The 11,715-nt window shown below is 43.2% G+C and overlaps 1 protein-coding gene across 1 annotated transcript in view; it reads left to right on the top strand.

Annotated features, from left to right (window-relative positions):
• The first annotated feature begins 1,236 nt into the window (after nt 1-1,236).
• nfyc (nuclear transcription factor Y, gamma) overlaps nt 1,237-11,715 on the top strand; it is a 97,722-nt gene continuing 87,243 nt past the window's right edge. The window contains exon 1 of the mRNA XM_072247308.1: nt 1,237-1,400. The gene's annotated coding sequence lies outside the window, so the exon portion shown is untranslated. The remainder of the gene's footprint in view (nt 1,401-11,715) is intronic.

Genomic DNA, 11,715 nt, shown 5'->3' with positions numbered 1-11,715 from the left:
ACAATTCACCTACCAACACAACTGGCTGACACTATTGACACTAGAGCCTACACACCATCCTTACACATCTGGAGAAGGATGCTTATGTGAGAATGCTGTTCTTGAACTACAGTTCAGCATTCAATACCATATTCCATCCAGGCTCGACAAGAAGCTCAGAGACCTCGGCCTTCACCCTGCTTTGTGTAGCTGGATCCTGAACCTCCTGTCGGATTGCTGGCAGGTGGCAAGAGTGGGCTCCCTCACCTCTGCCCCTCAGGTGCTCTTCAGGGCTGTGTCCTAAGCCCCCTCTTGTACTCTCTGTATACCCATGACTGTGTCGCCACCCACAACTCCAATCTGCTAATTAAATTTGCTGATGATACTACATTGATTGGCCTAATCTCAAATAATAACGAGGCAGCCTATAGAGAAATCATCACCCTGACACAGTGGTGTCAAGAAAACAACCTCTCCCTCAGTGTCACAGGAGGACTGGAGACAGCCAACTCCTGTTGACATCATTGGATCTGGGGTTGAGAGATTCCTTGGTATACACATTACTGAGGATCTCACATGGTCTGTACATACTGGCTGTGTGGTGAAAAAAACACAACAGCACCTCTTCCACCTCAGATGGTTGAAGAAGTTTGGTTTGGGTCCCTAAATCCTAAGGACTTTCTGCAGGGGCACAATTAAGAGCATCCTGACTGGCTGCCTGGTATGGGAACTGTACTTCCCTCAATCACATGACTCTGGTGCGGGGAGCCCAGTGCATCTGTAGATGTGAACTTCCCGCTGTTCAGAACATTTACAGGGGCAGGTGTGTAAAAAGGGTCCGAAGGATCATTGGACACCCGAGTTACCCCAACCACAAACTGTTCCAGCTGCTACCATCCGGGAAATGGAACCGCAGCATAATAGCCAGGACCAACAGGCTCCAGGACAGCTTCTTCCAGCAGGCCATCAGACTGATTAATTCATGCTGATACAACTGTATTTCTATGTTATATTGACTGTCCTGTTGTACATACTATTTAGTACAAATTACTATAAATTGCACATTTAGACAGAGGCGTGACGTAAAGATTTTTAATCCTCATGTATGTGAAGGATGCAAGTAATGAAGACAATTCAATTCAATATTGCCAGAGGGCAGGGGTCAGGACTTGCAGAGAGATGAAGCTTTGGCCAAACATTCCCTTTAATGTGCCAGGAAGCGTCTTTAAGAAATACGCGAGAACGACGAGCTATCGCGAGATGCGATCCCCTCTCCTCCCTGAGGCGGCGCGGGAGCCATCTTGTTTGAGGACGGTATTTCCGAGCGGGGGGGCAAAAAGGCGAGTCAGGCCGGAGAAGAACGGCGGCGGCTGGCTGGAAGGAGGCAAGTGTCGGGTAGGCGGCACGCTACAGACCAGCAGGTGAGTGTGGTGCAGGACCGGGGCCGGCCGGCGACGGGAGGATATGGGGCCATGGCGCCATCTTGAGCCTGCGCCTCCCGCCACTCTCATTGGTGGACACGGGTCAGAGGTGTGATTGGTCTGAGGGCCGCGGCCGCTATTGGTTCACGAGTCCGAGCTCCGTGCACTGCCTGGCATCCCGGTGGCTGCCCGCCATCCTGGGGGCTGAAGGTCCCAGCCACTGGCCCTCCTTTTATCCCCGCTGCCCGGCCCTGCTTGGCGCCATGGGCCTTGGCTAGCAGCCGCGCGTCTCACTCAAACCCGCTTGAACACCCTTAATGGGCGTGCAGCTGGGCCAATCATCAAGCACAGACCGTGGGATAGTTGGCGCGGACTCGTCTACCCACCAATCAGTGGATTCTGGGGGCGGGTACGGTGCCGCAAGCAGGTTGGATTCTATCTTGTCCGTTTCCTAGTTGCCCACTGCTTGCATTGTGTTCAGCAAAGTTAAGGTGTTCACTGTCCTGGAGTTTTGTAACAGACCCTCTGTCCTTGTCGGAGAGGGATGGTAAACGGTTGGGGGTCGGTCATCTTCCCGGGGAGCTGGGGGTGAGGTGGGTGCTCTGTCCTGGAGTTCGGACTGGGACTTTGGATGGTTAATGGGTACTCTAGGTTGCAAGGAGCTTTGACTGGATCTTTGTAACTTCATGCTACTCTCTATTTTTTGTTCTAATTGCGAGTTTGATTTAGTCTTAATAACCTATGCCTCTCTTGCTCTGCACCCTATTTGAGTGCTGCCGCAGACACAAATTGACTCTCCTTATTTTCTTACGCTGCTAATAGCATGCAGTGTTCTTGAACATGTATTGTTTCAGGCCCCATACCAGAACTTACCCGAAACTTTGTCAGTATCAATCTGTTGGAGGAATTCAGTAGGTGGAGTAGCATCTGTGGGGGAAAATGAATTATAGCTGTTTTAGTTAAAACTTTAGAAAACTACCCACCAGGGATTAGAACTGAAGAACCCTCTTAGATGAGTGGTGAAATGTCTTCTAGACAACACAGCAAGTCCAATTACCTTGATTTATTACTGCTTGATACAGAATGACCTGGATGACTGAGAACCTTGATAGATTGTATCGGATGCTGATTTACCCTTGACCTCCTCCCCACAACTCCACATACAATCTCTTCTGCCTCCATTTTCCTGTTCTTTAATCTTTGCAGTATGCAGATTTATTTTAGTGATGGCCTACAAAAATAACAATGATCACGTTTCAAAAGGAACTTAGTGTGCAAGCAAGATAAATTCTGCAAATGTTGGAAATGAAAATAATACACATACAGTAAGTAATATAGTAACCAGTCGACGTTTCAACGCACTGTTCCATAGATGCTGCCTGGCCTGCTGAGTTTCTGCAGCATTTTGTGTGTATTACTTGGTGTGTGATGGTTTGGGTTCTAAATGGCTATTGGTATGTTTCAGGGGATCACATTCTTGCCAGTTTGAATGGTGTGGTGTTCTCAAGAAAGTAACAAACTGTCTAGTAAGGAAAGAATTTGCATGTTAAGCTTGGTGCACCTACATCTCTTCCCAACTCTCACAACTACCTCAGTTGATGTAAAACCTTCTATCATTTTTCTTTAAAGATTAGTGTATTTCTCTTTGGCGTCTAATCAATATTTTCTAAGTAATATGGTAACGACTTTCAATTAATTTAGAGACATACAGCATGAAAATGGGTTCTCCAATGTCTGCACTGTCTATTTATCCATTTGTTTTATTCTCCCCACATTCTCATCAACTGCTGCCAGATTCTGCTAAAAGACATACTCTCGGTGGTGTACTACCCATCTGTCTTTGAGATGTTGGAGAAAACTCATAATTACAGGGAGAACATGCAAACTTCACATAGTACCTGAGGTTAGCACCAAGCCTGTGAGGAGGTATCTTTACTAGCTCAATCACTGTGCTGTCCTTTATACCACTGTAATTTAAAAAAAATTACTGGGGTGCCACAGTAGTAGTGGTTAGTGTGACACTATTACATCTGGATGTTCCGGAGTTTGGACTTTAATTCCAGTGCCATTCTGTATGTCCTCCCTGTGGAATATGTGGGTTTTCTTTGGGTCCCCTGGTTTCCTCCCCCAGTCCAGTAGGTTAATTGGTCATTGTAAAATTGTCCATTGTAAAAGCAAAAGAGAGGGCATACAAGGAAGCCATAGCTAGTGGGAAGATAGAGGATTGGAAAGGTTTTGAAAACTTGCAGAAGGAAACTAAGAAGGTCATTAGGAAGGAAAAGATGAGTTATGAAAGGAAGCTGGCGACTAATATTAAAGAAGATACTAAAAGCTTTTTTAAGTGTATAAAGGGTAAACGAGAGTTCAGGGTAGATAAAGGACTAATACAAAATGACGCTGGAGATATTGTAATGAGAGTCACAGATGGCAGAGGAACTGAATGCATACTTTGCATCGGTCTTCACAGTGGAAGACATCTGCAGTATACCAGACATTTCAAGAGTGTCAGGGAAGTGAAGTATGTGCAGTGAAAGTTACGACTGATAAGGTGCTCAGGAAGTTTAATGGTCTGAGGGTGAATAAATCTTCTGAACCTGATGGAATGCACCCGTGGGTTCTGAAGGAAGTAGGTGGAAACATTGCAGAAGCATTAACAAAGATCTTTCAAGAATCGATAGATTTTGGCATTGTACTGGATGACTGGAAATTTGCAAATGTTACTCTGCTATTTAAGAAGGGTGCGAGGCAGCAGAAAAGAAACTATAGACCTGTTAGCCTGACATCAGTGGTTGGGAAGTTGTTGGAATCGATTGTTAGGGATGAGATTATGGAATACCTGGAGGCACATGACAAGATAGGCCAAAGCCAGCATGGTTTCCTGAAAGGAAAATCCTGCCCAACTAACCTGTTGCAATTCTTTGAGGAAATTACAAGCAGGGTAGACAAAGGAGATGCAGTAGATGTGGTGTACTTGGATTTTCTGAAGGCCTTTGACAAGGTGCCGCACATGATGCTGCTTAGAATTACAGGGGAGTTACTAGCATGGGTGGAGCATTGGCTGATCGGCAGTAAACAGAGAATGGTAATAAAGGGATCCCATTTTGGCTGCCTGCTGGTTACCAGTGGAGTTCCACTGGGGTCGGTGTTGGGACTGCTGCTTTTTACGATGTATGTCAATGATTTGGACTACAGTATTAATGGATTTGTGGCTAAGTTTGCCGATGATACAAAGATAGGTGGAGGAGCGGGTAGTGTTGAGGAAACAGAGAGCCTGCAGAGAGACTTGGGTAGTTTAGGGGAATGGGCAAGAAGTGGCAAATGAAATACAATGTTGGAAAGTGTATGGTCATGCACTTTGGTGGAAGAAATAAACGGGCAGACTATTACTTAGATGGGGAGAGAATTCAAAATACAGAGGTACAAAGGGACTTGGGAGTCCTTGTGCAGGATACCCTAAAGGTTAACCTCCAGGTTGAGTTGGTAGTGAAGAAGGCAAGTGCAATGTTGGCATTCATTTCTAGAGGTATAGAATATAAGAGCAGGGATGTGATGTTGAGGCTGTATAAGGCACTCGTGAGACCACGTTTGAAGTATTGTGTGCAGTTTTGGGCTCCTTATTTTAGAAAGGATATATTGACATTGGAGAGGGTTCAGAGAAGATTTGCGAGAATGATTCCAGGAATGAAAGGGTTACTGTATGAGGAATGTCTGGCAGCTCTTGGGCTGTATTCCCTGGAGTTCAGGAGAATGAGGGGGGATCTCATAGAAACATTCCGAATGTTAAAAGGCCTGGACAAATTAGATATGGCAAGGTTATTTCCCATGGTAGGGGAGTCCAGGGCAAGAGGGCACGACTTAAGGATTGAAGGACGTCCATTTAGAACAGAGATGCGGAGAAAATACTTCAGTGAGAGGGTGGAAAATCTGTGGAATTTGTTGCCACAAGTGGCTATGGAGGCCGTCATTGGGTGCATTTAAGGCAGAGGTAGATAGGTTGATTAGCCAGGGCATCAAAGGGTATGGGGTAAGGCAGGGGAGTGGGGATGACTGGAAGAATTGGATCAGCCCACGATTGAATGGCGGAGCAGACTTGATGGGCCGAATAGCCTACTTCTGCTCCCATATCTTATGGCCTTATGAGGTTAGGGTTAATCAGGTCTGTCAGGTGTTGCTGGGGTAGCGTAGCTCAAAGGGTTGGAAGGCCCTACTCTGCGTTGTAATCACTAAATGAATAAATAAAACTGGGTAAACCTGAGACACGAGGTAGTGCATTTGTGAAGAAGCAAATAAGATGGTATAATAAACAGGACAATATGGAATGTGAATCAAAGAATCTTGAAAGGTACCTGTACAAATCTATAGGTTTAGGACAGCATTGTTCAAAGTGGCCTTGCGGTTTTAGCTAGGTATATAAGAGCAGGGAGGTTGTGCTAAATTGGTTTATAATATTAGTTGGACCAAGCCTTAAGTGCTGTACTTTATAATATACACTGCTCCATTCCCTCTACACCTACGATTGGATGAGTTGGCAAAGCTCAAATGACATCAATAAATTTGCTGGTGTCACCATTATTGTAGGCAGAATCTCAGATGGTGACATTGATGGTCTCCATCAATCTTGCACCAAATGTCAGTTGCATAAATTGTCGAAGAATAGATTGTAGACTTCTGGAAGGACACTCACCAATCATCACTGAGGAGACAGATTCTTGCATTAATATCCTGAAGCAGATGATTGGGCAACTAAAACTTTCTTTATGATTGGCATGACAGTGGAGAATTTTCCCCTGAAGCAGATGATTGGGCAACTAAAACTTTCTTTATGATTGGTGTGACAGCGGAGAATTTTCCCTCACATTTCCCGTCTCACTTAATTTTGAACTTACGCAAGTGCTGCCTGATATCATGGGCAGTCTTGTACTTCCCACTAGAATTCAGCTTTCTTGTCCATGTCTCAACATACCCTAACCTATAATGCCCTCAGTCACACATCAGCCACAAAATATGAGGAACTTGCAATATTTTTTATCAACAAAATGACATCTATTAGTTGTCAAAATGACATCTATTAGTTGTCAAAATGACATCTATTAGTTGACATCTATTAGTTGTCAAAATGACAACTACTGCACAGAGTCTTGTCATCTTCAGAAGTTTTTGAATGACTCTGCCATAGTTGGATGCATCAGCAAGGAAGATGAGGTTGAGTACAGGGCTACTGTAGGAAACTGTCACATGGTGTGAGCAGAATTATCTGCAGCTGAATGTGAAAAAGACTAAGGAGCTGGTGGTAGACCTGAGGAGAGCTAAGGTACAGGTGACCCCTGTTTTCATCCAGGGGGTCAGTGTGGACATGGTGGAGGATTACAAAAGCCTGGGGATATGTATTGACAATAAACTGGACTGGTCAAAGAACACTGAGGCTGTCTACAAGAAGGGTCAGAGCCGTCTCTATTTCCTGAGGAGACTGAGGTCCTTTAGCATCTGCCGGACGATGCTGAGGATGTTCTACGAGTCTGTGGTGGCCAGTGCTATCATGTTTGCTGTTGTGTGCTGGGGCAGCAGGCTGAGGGTAGCAGACACCAACAGAATCAACAAACTTATTTGTAAGGCCAGTGATGTTGTGGGGATGGAACTGGACTCTCTCACAGTGGTGTCTGAAAAGAGGATGCTGTCTAAGTTGCATGCCATCTTGGTCAATATCTCCCATCCACTACATAATGTACTGGGTGGGCACAGGAGTACATTCAGCCAGAGACTCATTCCACCAAGATACAACACAGAGCGTCATAGGAAGTCATTCCTGCCTGTGGCCATCAAACTTTACAACTCCTCCCTTGGAGGGTCAGACACCCTGTGCCGATAGGCTGGTCCTGGACTTGTTCATAATTTACTGGCATAATTTACATATTACTATTTAACTATTTATGGTTTTATTACTATTTATTATTTATGGTGCAACTGTAACGAAAACCAATTTCCCCCTGGGATCAATAAAGTATGACTATAACTATTGCTACAGGTACTGGTACCTCTGCAGTCAATCCCATAAAAAGATGGCAACCATGACAAAATATACAAGTATTTCTGATTCAGATTGTGATAGGGTAAACCATCTACTTGCTATTTCGACCCTGTTCCTCCCACACCTTTTAATAACTTAATAATGTTTTCAAAACTGTCAGGAAAATTATCACTTCCCTTGAAACTGGAGTTTTCCCAGATCCCTTCAAACCTCTATTTAAAAAGTCAACCCTTGATACTGAGGTACTAGCTAACTGCAGGGCTATATCAAATCTTTCCTTCCTGGGCAAGATTTTTGAGAAAGTAATTTTCAACCAATTCAACAATTTCTGAATGAGAACAATACATCTGGCAAAGTTTCAGTCAAGTTTTAGAGCAAACCACAGGACAAAACATGGCCCTTACCAAAATGCATCAGTGACCTTGAGTTTGGCACAGATGCCAACAGTCTCTGTTCTAGTTCTTCTATTATTTAAGTGCTGCCTTCAACAATTGAGCATAACATTCTCCTAGATTGCCTTGAGAACTGGGTTGGCCTCTTTGGTAATGCCCTTCACTCGTATATCTTGGAAACTTTTTTTGTCTGTCATGGAGACCTATTTTCTAAGAGCTACGATGTACCTTTTGGTGTTGCTCAGGGAAGCTGTCTTGATCCCCTGCTCTTCTCCTTCTATGTGTTCTCCTTGCGGGACATTAGCGAGCATAAAGTGACACACCATTGTATAGCTTGGTTGAGCCTGATGGTGATAACACTTCATCTTGTCTGACATCTGGTATGGCTGCAATGAATAAATGGATGAGCAATAATTTCTTAAAATGAAATGAAGATAAAACAGAAGTATTTTTGGTTGGTCACAAAGCCAAAAGAGTTAAGTCACATAATGATGCTGAAAAACTAATTCACACCTTCATATCAGATAGACTAGATTTCTGCAATGTACTTTGTACTGGCTTTCCAAAGCAGTCTATTGACAAACTGCAACTTATTCAGAATGCTGCTGCTAGACTTTTAACTAAAACGAGGATGGGAGAGCATATTACTCCAATCCCAGCTGCTCTGCATTAGCTTCTTGTATCTTTTAAAATTGATATTAAAGTTGTCTTACTTGTTTTTAAAACTCTTAATGGTCTAGGACCAGTGAATATTACAAAATGGGTTTTGTTCTATAATCCTGCTCGGACTCTCGGGTCTTATCCCATTAGTCTCTTAAATTTAAACAATTTTCTTCAAAAGATGAATGGTGGGTCAGATTTTTTTGAACTAAACTGTGGAATTCAACACCAAAACTAAAAAGGATGTAGACTCTGTTGACACCTTTAAACGTCAACACAAAGCCTATTTACTTAACCTTTTAACTAACATCTATTTGTCTTTTATTTTCATTGTTTTTATTTTTAATTTAATTTTCATGTTTGCACTTTATCACATTGTAAAGCAATTTGAACTACATTGACTGTATTAAAAGTGCTCTTTAAATGAGTTGCTGTTATTATGTTTGAATTGAGACCTGGAGTCATCTAGATCTGGCAAAACCCAATGTGAATTTACTGTGCCCTGAAAAAGTATTCAGTGCCTGCAACTATTTTTGTATTAAAAGAAAAAGTCCAAAGCCTGTCACCAATTTACTAAAAATTAGAAACCAAAATTGAGGCTGAGAAAAGTATTCATCCCCTTTGTAATTTCGACACTAAATTTCCTCAGGTGCAATACTATATGTTACCTTACCAACTCACCCAATTTGTTGTAGAAAATTGGAGGATCATCTGTTTTCAATGAATTCTTAAGAATAATTTCTCCCTCTGTCTGTAAGGTCTAACCGTGTGGTAGATTTTCAACAGACCAAACCAAAATGAAGAGGAGCATTCAAGACAAGTCAGGGAAATGATAATAGAGAAGCAAAAATCTGAGGAAGGGTAATAGACCATTTCAAAGGCATTCAGAGCCTCAGAGCTCATAGCAGTCCATCATGAAAATGTGGAAAATGATGAAACCACAGCCATACTGCCTAGTCAGAGCTGCCCTTTTAAACTTGGTCGCCAGAGAAGAATAGCACTTGTAAGATGAGCTACTGTGATGCCAACAGTCATTCTGAGTGAGCTGCAGAAGCTGGTGGCTCCATTTGGAGATGAATTTTGTGGCTGCACAATCTCTATCCTTGCACAGAAAGGGTATTTATGGAAGAGTGGCAAGGAAGAAGCTCTGGCTAAAAAATTGGCATATCCTTGGCAATAAAGACTTTGCAAAGAATCACTCAGATGATACTGTTAGGATGTAGAGGAAGTTTATCTTTCAGCAGGACAATGACCCAAAGCACACTGCCAGAGCAACCATGGAATGGCTTTAGATGAAGAAAATTGATGTCCTTCAGTGGCCCAGTTAGAGTCCTGACCTTAATCCCATTGAACATCTTTGGTAAGACCTCAAGGTTGATGTCCACCACCTCTCTCCAACTAACCTGACACAACTTGAGCAACTTTGCAAGGAGCTATGGGCAGATCTTGCTTCATTACATTGTGAAAGCTAATTGAGACTTACCCAAAATGACGACTGGCTGTAATAGTTGTGAGGGCTGGTTTAACTAAGCACTGAACAAAGGTGGATGAATACTTTGAACTGCTGACATTTCAGTTCTTTGTGTTTTTAGTTTTTTATGCTTTACAATTTTCCCTGTGTTTTTTTGGGCTTTACTGTGAAAAAAGGAACATGTAGCAAACATGAGTTAAATTGATCAAAATCCCTGGTTCTAATACCCATGTGAACAAAAGGTTGGGGTCTGAGTACTTTTAAAAGGCACTGTGTACACACTATCCTCGTTATATGTGGGGGATGCGTTCCTCGAAGTCGACGCATAATGGGAATAATTAAGTGGAGAAAATAAGAATATGTTCTGGAGGCTTCCTAAATATGTTTTATCTGTAATTTATTCACATTTTCATACCAATACAACACAAAAGCAGTACCACAAGGCAGCATTAGGGTTATATTTCATCAATTTAATGTAATGAATCGTAGAAAGTTAACAGAACTCACCAACAGTGGCAGGTGTGTTTGCTCCGGGAGATGAGTGGTTGTTGTGTCTCGCAGCTTTACATGGATAAGATGGACGGCTGTGTGTCGTCAGGATCATCAAGGACAGCAAGGGGTGAAGGAAGACTCACAGAACTCTCAGTACTGCAGGCAGCAGAAGATGACACTGGTTTCAAGAAAGTGGTGAGGGTTGTTTGCTTGGCAGCATTTTGCTTTTCAGCATAAATTTGCTTGTAGGGAAGGAGGCAGGGAACAACTGAAATGCTGACTCCGTTCTAAACTTGGGTCCATGTTCATCGCCATTCGTGACAAGTGTTCTGCAGCCTTAAAAAATTCTGCCAGTTGCTTCACCGTAAAATCCTTTACCTGCAACTCAACACTTTCTTCTTCATCATTATCACCTTCAGTCTGAGTTAAACGCAGAAGGTCATCCACACTTAATTCTTCATCGTGAGAATCCAGGAGTTCTACCACATCAGCAGTCTCAAGATCTGAGAATCCTTCCCCACCAACTTTACGACTCAGGACCACACAATCCTGGACAGCTGCAGTGAAGGCAGGAAACCCCCTGAGGGTGTGCACACACTCCGCCCAAATTGATTTCCACGCTCCATTGAGCATGGAAGACCTGACCTTTTTCCAGGATTCATCAATGTTGTTGATGACATGTCTGATGTTGAAGGACTTCCACCATTCCCTCACCGTTGGTAAGCTTCAAAATCGTCTGTTGCTTGCAGCATCTGAGAGATAGTTTGCCGTAAAAAATACGCCTTGAATGTGGATATCACACCTTGGTCAAGTGGTTGAATCAGCGATGTTGTGTTAGGCGGCAGGAAAGGCACTGTTATGTTAGGATGAATGCTGTCCAAATGTTTAAGATGGGCTGGCGCATTGTCAAGCAACAAAAGAACCTTAAAGGCAAGATTCTGTTCCCGGCAGTAGTGTTCAGCCTCAACAGCAAAATGATTAGCAAACCAATCTTCAAAGATTTGACCAGTGACCCAGTGACCAGCTTTCTTGTTAGCTGCCCAGTGGACAGGAAGCATATTCTTACTCAAACCCTTAAGAGCACGTGGGTTTAGTGAATGGTAAACTAAGAAAGGCTTCATCTTACAGTCTCCTTCGGCATTGGAACACATAAGCAAAGTCAATCAGTCCTTTGCTGCCTTGAAACCTGACGCAGTTTTTTCACCCTTACTTGTGTAAGTATGTTTCGGCATACGCTTCCAAAAAAGCCCGGTCTCGTCTGCATTAAACACCTGC

Source organism: Mobula birostris, chromosome 30 (assembly GCF_030028105.1).
Source record: "Mobula birostris isolate sMobBir1 chromosome 30, sMobBir1.hap1, whole genome shotgun sequence".
Lineage (NCBI taxonomy): Eukaryota > Metazoa > Chordata > Chondrichthyes > Myliobatiformes > Myliobatidae > Mobula > Mobula birostris.
The sequence above is the reverse complement of the archived record's forward strand: the minus strand, read 5'-3'. Positions and strand labels throughout refer to the sequence as shown.